General features: G+C 34.0%; 1 protein-coding gene across 13 annotated transcripts in view; it reads left to right on the top strand.

The window, feature by feature from the left end:
* The window catches only part of LOC129750730 (guanine nucleotide-releasing factor 2), a 246,035-nt gene that overhangs the window by 64,215 nt on the left and 167,618 nt on the right, over positions 1-14,202 (top strand). For 2 of the 13 annotated variants that reach the window (XM_055745776.1, XM_055745837.1), the window contains exon 1: positions 4,254-5,285. The exons of 7 other annotated variants lie outside the window; for them this stretch is intronic. The gene's annotated coding sequence lies outside the window, so the exon portion shown is untranslated. Of the gene's footprint in view, positions 1-4,253; positions 5,286-14,202 lie in introns of those variants that run through there. 4 more of the 13 variants (XM_055745768.1, XM_055745753.1, XM_055745746.1 and 1 more) reach the window with 3 other exon arrangements.

Here is a 14,202-nt window from a genome sequence, read left to right on the forward strand (position 1 = left end):
TATCTTTCGGAAACTAAATTTTTCGAAATTTTCATAAGATATTTTAAACTTTACTAACCCCCTCCCCCATCCGAATTTTTTGAAAATTTCGAAGAGGGGTGGAGGTGACAAAAGTTAAAATTGGTATTTGTTTCGGCCTAACAGTTGTTAAAAAATAATTTCGAAATTTCATAACGAAAATAGCAACAACCCTGTAGAAAGGTTTTGTTTAAAATACGCTTCACTTCAACGAAGATTTTTTAGGTTTGTATGAAAGAACACAATTGTAGTTACCGTAAATTATTGTATGTGAATTTTTTTTGGATTGCTTTCAATGAAATGTTATTCTTATACCGTTGACTTGAAGTAAGTTTGCCGGATTGCCCGATTTTATCCGGATCTGCCCAAATATTTAGTACCACAGTTTATGAACTCAAATCTAAGACCTAAATATTTTTTTTTATTTTGGCGGTCAAAAACCAAAATTTATGGACAAGTTTTGTCAAAACAAACGTGAACGATTTTATGGAAGCTTAAGATATAATCAAAAATCTGCTGATGTGTTTCGATGAAAATATAATGTCATGTTTTTCTTCTTGATTTTTATTCTATAATTTCTGGGTATTTACCCGAATTTGCCCGGTTTTAAAATTGAAAATTTTGAAATCAACTGTCCGGTTACGTGCGGGAAAAATTCTGGCAACCTTAACTTAGAGCATATTTAAAACAAACCTATTTTTTTAAATAAACCTTTGGAAAACCTGCATAAAATTGCAAAAAGCCTTTTTGTATTACTTCCTTAAAAAAATCTGTGATTTTTTAGGGTCAACATATCGAAACTTTGAGCGCTTTGAGGCACCCCTAAATCAAGTCCGATTGAGTGGAAAATATGCAAGTTTTTAGGAAAGATTGACAAAATGTAAAGAATGTATTCAATAAAATGCAACACTTTGTTTTGCGAATAACTTTTAAATGCTTTGATGAAAATAGATTTTTTTTTGTGGATCTGCCTAATAATGCATTGTTGGCATCTGCAAATTTTTTTTTTTGATCTGTCAAGAGATTTCTGAAATAGCGTCGACTCTAATTTTTGGACGCCACGTACGCCATCTATAAGGAATACTTTGTACCGCACTTTTTTTTTTTATCCAAATCGAGGCTATTCTTGATTACATTTTCTGTTTCTCGAAGTTTGAGCCCCAAAAATACTCAAAATTTTATCTAATTTATGGAAAATTTAGCAGATTGTCGTTTTTCGGTACAATAACCACATATTTGATTTTTTTATCACTGCACTACAGTTTTTTCGTAATAACACGATTCCAAATAAAAAAAACAGAAGATAAATAGAAGTGCTTTCGAAGGTGTCCGAAATTACAGAAAAATCTGTTATTTCACAGAATTTTGAGCAAATTTTCATCACAGAACACAGATTTTTTCAAATATTCACAGATTTCACAGATTTTGTGAAGTTTGAATGGATTTCTATAATTTTTTTTTTGTCAATATAAAATTAGGATTTTTACATTGAATTAAAAAAGTATGATAAGATAGGTAAATGTTAACTGTAAACTAAAATTGAAAAAAGACCCAATTTATCATGAAGTTTCAATGGAAAAAAATTAAAGGAAATAGCACCACAGAAAACCATCACAGAATTTTTGGTTAAAATCACAAAAAGTCATTTTTTTTTCAAAACTACAAATTTTTCGGGAGCCTTGGTTCTATGTAGAAAAACTGTTGCGTTTGGAAACAGTCTTCTTTGTATATTTAATCATTTATTGTGTCGATCGCTATGTAACACTGACAGATTTGCAGCTTCCACAGATTTGCAGCCACCTCACGTAGGTACTAGACATTCAATTTTTATTTATTTTTCCTTGTTTATCTCCGGAACTTCCAGGCGAGCCTTGTCGACGAAAAGTTCCTGGCTAGAAGCCTGCTAGAAATTACAAAACATTTCCCCGCTAGCGGTCCCAATATTTTGCACACGATTTGACCACGGTATTTTTTTTTTATTGATAGGCCTGTTTATTTTCAGCTGACAATTAAGACAGAGTACGTCTCGGTGGTCGAGTGGTTAGCGTGGTAAGACGGTAATCGCTGGTCCACTGATGGCATGGGTTCGATTCCCATCTCGGTACTGGGTGTTAAATGTGTTAATCTTAAGTTTTTCACGTCATTTATTCAGTCTGTAAAGCCTAAATCGGCTAAGACGGTGTATGTCTTTTTTTTTTTAAATTGACTTTCTTTACCACTTTTTCATTCGAAATTTCTGAATTATGCTTGATTGACCCTTTAACATTCCTTACCTTCATAGAATCAATCATCTGAACTTTTATTTTACTTTTATTTAAATTTTAGCTCACTGTTAGATCCGTATTTAGTCTTTGAACTATTTGCCATAAGAACTCTAATAAAATAGTCAATTTAAAGCTGTTTTGGAGTCTCCTACTGGGACTCTCCTGGATTTTTCACGATCTTGTCATTTAATGTAAGTCAATTAACTTCTGTATTGAACGCTAGCTCAAAAACTACTTGACAGATCGTCCCAAAGTTTTGTACATTTTAAAATAAAATTGCTAGGTGGCTTCACTGAAAGTTTTACCAGTTTTCAAAGTTATTTACAAAACAAAGTATTTCATTTTTTTTTCAATACAATTGTTATGTTTTTCAAATTCGAATGCGAAATTTTTCCCATTGTTCTTGTCTCTGATACTAGATTGTTGTCTGATACTAGAATCCTTGGCAAAATACTATTTAAAATTGCTTTGAAATTGAAGATGGATCCCCATGAGTGCAGTCAATTTGATCGAATGATGTTGTTTTAAAATAATATTTTAAAGCCAATCAGTCCACCAAATCTGCCATTAGATTCGTTTTCAGGATAATAAATACAAAATCTAATTTTACAGAGTATATGCACTTAAAAACTGATTCCCTGATTTGAACTTACAAAAACGAAAAACAACCCAAAAATCTTTTAATTCGCTCTTAATAAAATCATCATCATCTGAAAAAATAGAAATTTTTCAGTGGCTCATATAATAATCACTGTAACAGTCTAAAATTCTAAACAACGATGCGATTGTTATTCGTCAGTTCTGTCAATAAATTTCGAAAACGATTTTTCGATCATTTCGACGCTTCGATGCTGTTTAGCATCATCTTCAGGGAATTAATCGGATCGTATCACTTGAAATTTGAATGCTTATGTGAAGCTCATTGTCCATTATTTTGCCCTATTTCCTTCTTGTCTTTTGTGTCGCAGTTTAAATTTTTAAAATTCTTACGATCAACAAAGTCTGACCGAAAAAGTATAATTTTTAAAATGGCTTGGCAGCCATTTTTGAAATTATACCGCTTCGATCAGACGTTGTTGATCTTAAGAATTTTAAAAATTTAAGCTTTACACACAAAAAACAATAGGGAAAAAATGCAAAATAGTGGACAATAAGCTTCACATAGGCATTCAAATTTTAGGTGATCCGATTAATTCCTTGAAGATGATGCTAAACAACATCGAAACGTCGGAATAATCAATAAATCGTTTTCAAAGTTTATTGACTGAACTGCCGAATAACAATCGTATCAAATTATCCAGTAAACCTCTCCTTAATTCCACTCTAAACAACTTTTTCAAAACGTTTAAGTTTTTTTTATAAATGAGTAAATACACTCAGATTTACCATAATAGTTCTATACAGCTCTAGTAAATTTTACGTGGATTTTCGTTTTTTCATTTTTGAGCGATGACTAATAACATTTTTTTCATTGATGTTACAAACCGGGGAAACCAGCATGAAATGGAAATTCCCTAATGAGGAAATTTTAAACTGGCTAAATTTGCCCCCCTCCCCCCATTTATAACTTCTTTTCCCGCGCCCCTGATCCGGGAAAAATCTGTCGATGCTCTCGGATAGGCTTCCGAAACGCATCCGCGCCGCGGCCGTGGTCTCGACAATCCGACCAAACTCCCTTATGGTTGTTGTACCTTCTGCTGTAGCATCCATCCACCTTCTCTGGCCGCGACGCCACCGCCACTTGTCGTCGACAGTAAAAAAAAAACAGACGCCAACAACTTTGCAGCTCAACCTGGTCTCGGTTGGCCACTCGGCTGCCAGTTTGATTCCGCATCTACGATCGGCTAGTCGAGCTCTTCAGGTCTTGTTGTTGCGCCGCTGAGATTTACGATTCTCACGGTCGCCTTGCAAACGTCTCGTCGCCGACGGCGTCGTTTTTGTGTTATCGTCCGTCCGCGCGTCCGCGGGTTTGGCGTCGCGAGTTGACGCGTGCTAGCGGATTTTTTCGTCTTGCGTTTTGCGCGTGACGGATCTATTGATCGCCCAAAATCCTTACGTGATTGATCTTTTATTCCGGGTGATCACTGTGTCGGCGTTGCTTGCTACTGCAAGTGTCACTAAACCGGCTTAGGTCTTGAAATCGGCTCCATTGGCGACGCGGGTGATTTACTAAATCACATTTTCCCTTCTGCAGAGACCACCAGCTGCCCGGATCAGATTGTTACGCAAAAATCGAGAAAGTGTTCGCCGATGATTGGAGTTTAAATTAGGCAGGAATTGTTTCTGCTGGGCTGCCGTTTTTCCCCCCGGATTTTAAATCGACAGTCACTGACCGTCGTCGTGAGTGAGCTCCGTTTGTGGGCATTAGCATTCATAATTGGTACCGGGGTACTTACTTCGTGGCCGGGGAATGGCAAGTGTTTATTTACCTATTAGTGATCAAGTGGCGACCGAAGGTCGTGAGTGTTTGATCAAGTGCAACTTTCGAAAAGGGAAAAAAATCGTGAATGAAAACCTTTCAATCCAAACCAAAGTGATTTATGCAAGTGAGAAACGTTAAAACGAAAAACCTGCCTTCGGAAAGGATCCAGTAGAGAAAAATTAATTTTAATTGAGACGACAAATTGCAAAACCTACCCGTTTTAGGTAAAACTGCACTAATTGTGTTCGTGCTAAAGTTAATGATGACAGTTTTGAAAACCGCTGTCGAAACCCATGTGATCATGTTGGTGAAGGTTCAATTTATGAAGCTGTCCGTGGTTCAGAATTAAATTATCCGTTGACAAATTGTGCTGTTTAAAGGTGGATTTTTTTTTTGTGCCGGCTTAAGCTCTCGTCGTCGGTCATCGATTGTAATGTTTCCGAGAGCAATTTACCAGTCAAAGGAATGCAGTCTAAGGAATTTTAGTGATTTCCACCACTAGACGTTGCTGTTGTTTGTGGTAAAAGTAATAACATTGTGGGGTATGTCAAGTGTTTTTTCACTACGGGAAAACAGATAAGGTAAAAATTATTTTTTTCTATCTTTGAATCGGTTGGATTTGTTGGTCGTTGCGGTACGTTAGGATTGGTTATTCAAATCAAAGAGGAAGAAAAACGTAAAATTCGCGATGGAAAACTCTTATCACTTTCTCAAATTTGCAAAATCAATTTTCTACAACATCTTTTTAATAATTCGAAATGATAATAAAAGAAAAAAAAAGAATGAAATTAAATTTAAGATAGATCAGATAGAATAAGATTGCCAGATTGCTCGGTTTTATCCGGGTTTGCCGGATGCCCGGATTTCATTGGGAAACCCCGGATTTTGCCCGGGTTTATTCTCATTCTCATCCTTAAATCAAACTTTAAAAGACAAATTTTGTTGTAAATTTAGTTTATTTAAACGTCCAAAACGAAATTTTTGGGGCAAGTTTCATAAAAATAATCATGAAAGGGTTTTTTAAAGCCTATAATACGATTTAAAATTGATGATAAATTTTGTAGAATTTTTTTTTACAACTTTTGTTGATGAGTTATTCGTAGGTTTTGACCAAATTTGCCCGGATATTGCCTGGATTTTGGTCGATTATTTTCAAATTAATTGCACTGATTTTTTCGATAAAAATAATTGCGCAAAATTAAAGTCGCTGTTTATTTTTTTTTATTTTACCATTTCGTTTTTCATGGTTGTGCTCTACGCTGATTAAATATATTAAAACGTTAACTTTTGAGGCTTTTAACTTTAGGGATGATTTATTCCGAATAAGTGACATCAATCAAAAACATCGTTTTATACCTGATTGGCTTATTAAAAACATTTACAAATACATGAATCCAAATCTGAATGGTGCGTCAAATAAACGATATTGGAATTTATTACCCGCATAAAACCAACTATCAGCTATTTATTCTTAAACTTAAACTCGTTTTTTAAAGATCATCTCATGTTGTAAAACTCTTGTAGATTTTCTAAATAGATTTATTTAACGCCTCTTAAAAATGTCCAAGGTGCAAATGGTTTACAGTTGTGTGATTCCGTTTGTTACTTGATCAGTTTCTTTTTCCAGTATCCAGAAAATCAGAAGAGGATTTTTTTTTCTTTTTTTTTTTGTTTCCAGCCCATGCGTGATAACATTTCTAGAATGTTCATCATTTGAAAACTGTTTCATGTTGATTTATATATTTCTAAATTTTCAAGTTAATAAGTTTGGATATGTAAAGTGGTTTTGAAATTGAGGTCTTTAAAAAACTGTTATGAAATACTCAATCTTTATTTTAATGTACCTTTTTAATCGGGTTATTCAATAATTCGCTCATTCCTTACATCATCTATATATCCACAACATATAAGAAGTGTATTCGAAAAAAATGCAATACGTTGTTTTGTGGATAACTTATGAAAGCATGGATGAATATTGATTAAATTTTCAGTGAAGCTACTTTGTTATGTAATGTTTACAAGTTTGAATTCTGGTAACGTTCAGTCAAGTGGTTTCTAAGAAAGCGTCGAATGAAGAAGTTCATCGCCTTTCACTTTTGGGCGCCCTTTGCGCCATCTATAATCCATCCTATGAATTACCTTTTTTTTCCAAATTTAGGCTTTTTATAACTTTTTTTGTTTTTTGAAGCTCGACTTTCAAAACTACTCCAAACTTTTAATTTGATCAAAGTTATGACAATTTTAGTAGATTTTACTCCTTCGAGACAAAAACAACATATTTGACTTTCAATCACTTCACTTCTGTTTTCGAATAACTGCACCATTCTAGATCCAACCAAAAAATAGTATCAACTTTGTAAGATCTATGGAAATGTTATCCAGGGAAGAAGGTCGTATTTGGAGACAATCTTATTTGTATATTTAGTCATTCATTGTGTCGATAGTTATGTAACACTGATTGATTTGCAGCTTTCACAGATCGTCAGCCACCTCAAGTGCTATACATCAAGTTTTATAATTTTTTTCTTTGTTCATCTCCGGAACATCCAGGCGAGACTTGTCAACGAAAAGTTTCTGGTTGGAAACCTACGAGGTGCCGCTAAAGAGTTTGTTTTGCTGTCCTTTACGTAATTTTTCAAAATATCTCCCTGCTAGCGGTTTCAATATTTTGCGCACGATTTGACCACCGTTTTTTGTTTGTTTTTTTTATTAAAAGGAAAACAAACACACACAGGATCTTAATGAAACTTGATGTTTCCTCGAAGAGATTCCTTTTTACTTAACTCTAAGCGTACAACTTTCGAGGATGGCTAGCATCTTACAAATGCTAAAACCACCAACCCACAGAACGTGTACTATGTATGCCGTGACCGAGATTCGATCTCACGACCGTTAGCTTAGAAGACTTGAAGGCTATCCTCTACGCCACGTTTCTACGGCGGGTAGCTTGTTTTCCTCGCAGGAACGAAGTCAGCCGTCAACTAGATGAATTATTAACGAAGTCAAGTGAAAATAAGACCGAATTAGCACACTTTTATATCCTCTAGGACTTCTTGAACGATTTTCATTGAAATTTTAGTCGTATAGTTGATTTCCAGCTGATTTTGAGTCTCCAACAGGAGCGTTCCTGAATTTTACGTGACCCTGAACAAATAATTTATCATATGACCTTCTGTATTGAACGATGTATAGCATTTTTTTCGAATAAAATCCTTAGATATATATAAAAATCGGCCTGTTTCCTATAGACTCAAGAAATACTGAACCGATTTGCGTGAAACTTGATAGGTGGAGATTTTGGAGGCCGTGAAAGGTTCCTATTATAATTTGAGACCCCTTCTCCTCTCTGTAAAGGGGGAGGGGGTCTCACAAACGAAAGAAACATGTTTGAATATCTCGAGAACTTATCAAGCAAGTGGAACCAAATTTGGCATGTGAGGGTATATGTGTAGGAAGAATATTTTAAGGATGCTCCGTTTTTCCAGTTTGGTGATAGAAAGGGAAGGGGTGCATACATTTTTTGCACAATTCGAGAAATTATTATTCAAATTTAACGGCAAAAAGTATTTGAGTAACAGAAATTCTGTGATTGGTTAAAGCTTATTCCTTTTTTCACTGGAACTATAGGCAGGGGGAAGGGGAGCTTCCATACTTTATTTCCATAACTCGAGTGCTGATCGAGGTACAAGAAATATTTCTATGGTGATTTGGTTCCCCTCACGGGATAGGAAGGAAAGGATAGATGTTTTATAAGTTTGATTTGCATGATTCAAGAGATCATCTAATAAATTGAACCAAATTTGATAGGGGAAAGTATAAGGGTTCCAGAATTTATTCTTGGGTTATTTAAAATTGTTCAATTGTTTTAATTCTGGAAATTAATCTATTTTTAATTAATTCCAAATATAAAGTTATTTAGCACATTCTTCTACACTTAAAAATGTAGAGCTCCTATATTATTAAGAGATTTCTTGCATTATCTGTATTTGTTTCTACTCGGTATGCGTTGATTGTCATCTTGATTAAGATTTTAAGGTTATATACAATTAGTATAATTTTTATTTCCTATTTTAATTTGAATTTTTGTGATCAGTTATTCATAACATGGATTTGAAAAAAAGGTTGGTGGAGAGATTCCTAAACTCAATGGATTGATTAAGAACTTCGGGAACTAATATCTAAATCTTGCAAAAAACCACACTGTCATATACTGCTTTATAGCGAACTTTTTGCATGAGATTTTGTTCCGAAGACCTTGAAAACTGAAAGTTTTTGTGTAAAAGCAAATGAAAAAATTGTAGAGCTGACCTAAAGAATACCGATTTTCTTTTCAAAACAAACATATTTTGCGCTACACTTTTTTGTATAGTCTTTTGCAATATTTTATATCAATTTGTCAGAGTTTGCAAAAGCTCTCCATTCCTGATACGAACAAATATGTGTCTGCCCTGGGGTGGGTGCCAAATGAAGTTTGGCCTAAAAACTGACCTGTTCAAAATTTCAGCTCAATCGGAATCTCTAGGGTTTTTCAAAGTGCTCAAAGTTTCGGTTTTTTACCTTCCAAAAATCAGCAAAGGGTGGACCGAAGGAAATCGATTTTTTTTTATTTTGATGACTAATCACTCAAATATGCATAAAACGTCGAGATATGATGTTATCTAAAAAAACTTATTGGCCAAAAATCGAGTTTCTGGGACCTAGCCGTTTTTTATCCCTTTGGTCCTCCCTTTGGTGATTTCTAAAATGGTGTAATCGATTTTTGTTTAAATTTTTTTTTTTCGAAATTATAACAGATTTGGCATAAAAATTAAAATTAATATTTCGCTTTTTCCAATTTTCATTGGGTTCCTCCTTGGTGATTTTTGAGGGTCGAAACTTTGAGCGCTTTAAGGCAAAAAAAGATATTGTTTTCAATGCTATCGTTGTTGTTGTGAATTTCGTTTGAATTGTCCTGAGGAACGAAGCCTTATATCACACGGGTTTTTTCAATCTTCCTATAATAAATTTTTGATTGAAGTTCCCTACGCTGAAATATATGTCTTAAATATGTAAAAACTATGTCGAAATCTATGGTCTCTACCCTGATACAAAATAATATCTTAAATTCAAACGATTAAAGTTCAGCCCTGTCTTTTTCGTGAATTTCTATATTTTTATGAACCATTAGTTCAAATGACTAGGGTATTACTAAAGTTATTCATTGTTTTGTATAAAAAAAAAACATTTTTTTCTTAAGCATTGCTCTGGATTTGAAAAAATTTGCAATCTAATGATTTTAAGCTTTGTAAATAAATCCCTAATCAAGTTGACAAGCTGATTTAATATTATGTTTCGATGTATTTTCTACATATTTCGATATAAACTATACATTTTTTCTTCAGCTCTATACAGACTCTAAGAAAAATAAAATTTTTACTGTGGTTCAAAAGCACAACCACATTATAATTTCAAGATCAAGTTAACCGGATTTGTTTGTCTAAAATTGTTGAAATTGAGGAGAAAAACAATGAATCGATGCCAATTTGTTCCAAAAATTTATGAAAACCTGTTAATTGGATGCGAAAAAATCATGATTTCTTATCGGTTGACATATTTTCAAACAATTGTTAGAAATGTGAGGGCTTTGCATTGATTTTTTTATTCATCATCATTTTATATTAAAAAACGAGTAAAATATATACCGGGAAAAAAACCGGAAAAACTTTCGATATCAAATCGAAAAATCGCTAGCAACCCTGCAACTTTCAATTCAAAGTAAGACATCTAAATTTATTTTGGCCAAAAAAATCGTAATTTTGGAAATTCATTCAAAATTCGAAAATTCGGTTAAATTTGTGAATATTTCGAAATTCTGTGTTCAGTGACATATATTCTGTAATGAAAATTTGCTGAAAACTCTGTGCAATTGCAGATTTTTCTATGATTTCAGCAACCTAGTATATTTTGTGTTTGAGTAGGTTTTTTTCATTTCATGCCCAATTTATCCTCAACAAATCAAATCTTTAGAATATCTAAAAAAATCATTTGTACCTCTGATGAGTTGTGCAAATCTGTCCCTGATGACCTCATAAATTGGCACGATATTGCCGATTGTGGCTTGTAAAATCCCACTCAATCGGATAGCCATGGCACAACAAGCGCGCTTAGCTGTAAAGAATCAGTAAAAAAAACTGTCCACTCTGAAATTTCGAATCAAGAGATCGAGCATCTCTATTTATGGTGAAACTTCTTATAATAACTCCTAGAAAGTAGTTTAAGCTGTTGAGCTGAAATGATGGGAAGATTGTTCACACATATTTCTCAAATTATGAGGTTTACAAATTTTGAATAATTTGTTTAGGAGGTTGACACATTTTGAAAATTGCACGTGAATAGACCAGACGAAATCCCTCTGAATATTGAAGTTGATAATCAGATAATCCACACCACTTTAGAGAGAGTCTACGACTTTAAGTCCCATATGTATAACAATTATTAGTTTGGTCGCCGGGCCGGTGAAAATCGGTTGACAAATTTTTAACGCTCCACCTCTAGAGAGTGAATGATGAATACCAAATTAGCCGAACTATTTTTTTCCCTCACCAATCGGAGTGAAATTTGTTTTGATTCGATAGCGGCTGATCGATGAAGGAACAAGATGACGATAGGAGATACATATCTGAATATATCTGAGATAATTAATTACGATTTGGTTTCCTGTTTGCAAATTTGCCGAACGAATGTTTGGTGTTTTCGGATGTGTGGCTTCAGATTGTTATTCGATCTGGATGTTAATATGTGCATGTTACTAGGATTATTAGTGCATTTAGCAAGCACTCTTAAAAAAAATGTCCCCGTTTAAAAATGTTTAAAAATTGGTAATTTATATAATGTTGTGCAATGGTTTTTGAACCATAACCGACTTTCAATAATGTTTTTTTTGTACAAGCTCTTGTCTTTGAATGTGTACCTTAAGACTCTCATGTTTGGCCAAAGTTGTAGAACATTTTTTCGAAAATTCAAATCACAATAAACTTATCTGGTAAGATGATTTGTTATTGTTCATAAATGAGGTCAGTTCTCATTCTTCAATTGGCATTTTGTTCTGTATTTTTATTGAATTTTACATCCAACTCACAATAGAATCGACATCGCAATTGAGGGGACACCTGCAGTCTACACCGGAGAACGTGCCACTCTATCGATCGTTAACGACTTTGCCGCTTCATCCCGAAGCAATGCCACTTTCGCCATGCTTGTGTGCATTTAGCACGCTCCATCTAAAATGAGGAACAAATAAGTGTAATCATACCTACCCGGGTCGTCAAATCTAGGAAAAGGAAAGGTTTTAGCTCCAAGCTTCAAGGGCCTATCTGTGGCCTAACGTCTGCCGATGAACGATGATCGTTGAGGGTAAATTTGCTGCTGCCAAACATAATAACCGCCCTCGGTCGGGCCAAAAAGGTCCACCATCACTACTTCGGAGACTAGTATCGCTTAAATGATGGCGCGCAAGTAAGGAAGAAAAAAGTCCGACTACTTTTAGCATGGCGGCGGCCGGTTTCTAGTAAATGGCTTTTGACTTGCGGAGTGCAATTACCTGTTCTGTTAGGGCTCTCAGCTATCGTCTGGTCTCGTTTGGTCTATCTTGAGACTGGAAGTGGTAGGCACGTTTTTTTTCCCTGGACCACGACACGGGATGCTGAGAGTGATACCCGTTCTAGTGCTGCCGACATTGCTAACCTCGTTCTGCTGAAACAGGTTTCGAAATCATCACCTGACTCCAATAGGTCAAGATGCTGCTTCTAGGAAGTGTCTGCTGCAGATTTTGAACCGAGTTAATGTTCTGAGTTTTTTTCGGAATCAGGATTGAATAAAAAACTTAAAATTGTAACCTTAGGCTAGACGTTTTTTTTTGTTTCCGATTCCACATTTCTAATTCCTGGTCAAATTTCTGATTTGGTTGCCAACTTTTAATTCCACATTCTAGGAATGATACAAAAAGAAATTTTACTTTAATAACTATTTTTTTTATTATTTAGTATTCGAGTCGAATTCAATTATCCGCATATTTCAACCCGAATGATCGAATCAACGGATAATCGAGTCAAAACTACATATAAAAAAACCATTAATTCTGAATTCGTTGATGTGGAAAAGAATACTAAATAATTATGGAAAACTGCTATTGGTTTTTTTTTAAGACCATTTAATATTTTTGTGTATCAAATTCATCATTTCAATGTTATAAGCCTTTTTTGCTAATACTCAACATACCGATACTTGATATATTCCTATTTATACCGTCGCAGGTCATATGACCCCTAACAATTTTTCCGTTAAAACTCTCTTGTTTCTCAACCGAATTTTACAAAATTTATAGCTTAGGAAAGCTTGCAACGTGACTCAAGTATGATTCTATTTTATAGCTATTCAAATTATAAGAAAACAAATTCCAAAAAACATGCTTCGAGAAAAAGGCTCTGTGGTCATAAAAAATTCACTTAGTGCCTGAGAAAGCTGAAGTTAGAAGCTATATGTTGATGCAAATATTTTTTTTTTTAAATTGCTTATGATCATGGCCACAAACATGTAAAAAAGTGGTGTAAAAACCGTACTTTTCAACGAATCAACCGCCAAAGCTGTTTCAGTCAAAGTATTTTTTATTTGAAAAGTGAATTGGAAAGTTGACGTTATTTGTGACATTTCGGCATCTTTAGATGCCGAAGATGCCTATAAAACACGAAATACAGAATTCTTGACGGGTATTCAAAGGTAGCTGTTTTCTAGAAATTTGTATCAATCTGATCAACCTGATTTCTGAGACTATTCTAACACCTAAATTCACGATTCAGCAAAAAAAAAAAAAAGTTATTGAAGCTTTATATCCCGATCAGATAATTACACCAATAATGAACATTAGACATTTTCTCTAAACAATTTAAAAATGCATCATTTTTAAAATTTATTGCTACCTTAAAATTTCTTCTAGATAGCATAAGAATGATCTATTTTTGATGTTTTACTTTGATTTTAATAGAAATCTTTCTATTCAATCTTATATCGAAGAAGGAAGTATTCAATGTTGAAAAATACAAATTTAGAAAAAAATTGCATATGTTGAACACAGCATATTCAACGCAGAAAACTTTAAAAAAAAAGTTCATAATTAGCTTATTGTTTAGTATAGTTCTACAGAACGCTAAAATTCCATTTACCCAATGAGCTGCAAATAATTTGAAATTTGGTTTTGAGAAAATCTTCAATTCGACTTGACCCTACTGTGCTTGGTTCAACTTTATTTAATTGCCTTCGTTTTTTAAATATTCGTGCATTTTCACCTTTTTTCAATAAAAAAACATTTTTATGATAATTTTTTAAATCGACAAACAGTTGAAATTCTAACTCATATTATCAAATCAGAGTTATTTTAGCATATTTGAACAATCGGGTCTTTTTTTCCACCAAGAGAAAACTAAACAAATTGTAGGCCATAGCAACATACATGATTACACCCAG

This window comes from Uranotaenia lowii, chromosome 1 (assembly GCF_029784155.1).
Source record: "Uranotaenia lowii strain MFRU-FL chromosome 1, ASM2978415v1, whole genome shotgun sequence".
NCBI classification, from domain to species: domain Eukaryota; kingdom Metazoa; phylum Arthropoda; class Insecta; order Diptera; family Culicidae; genus Uranotaenia; species Uranotaenia lowii.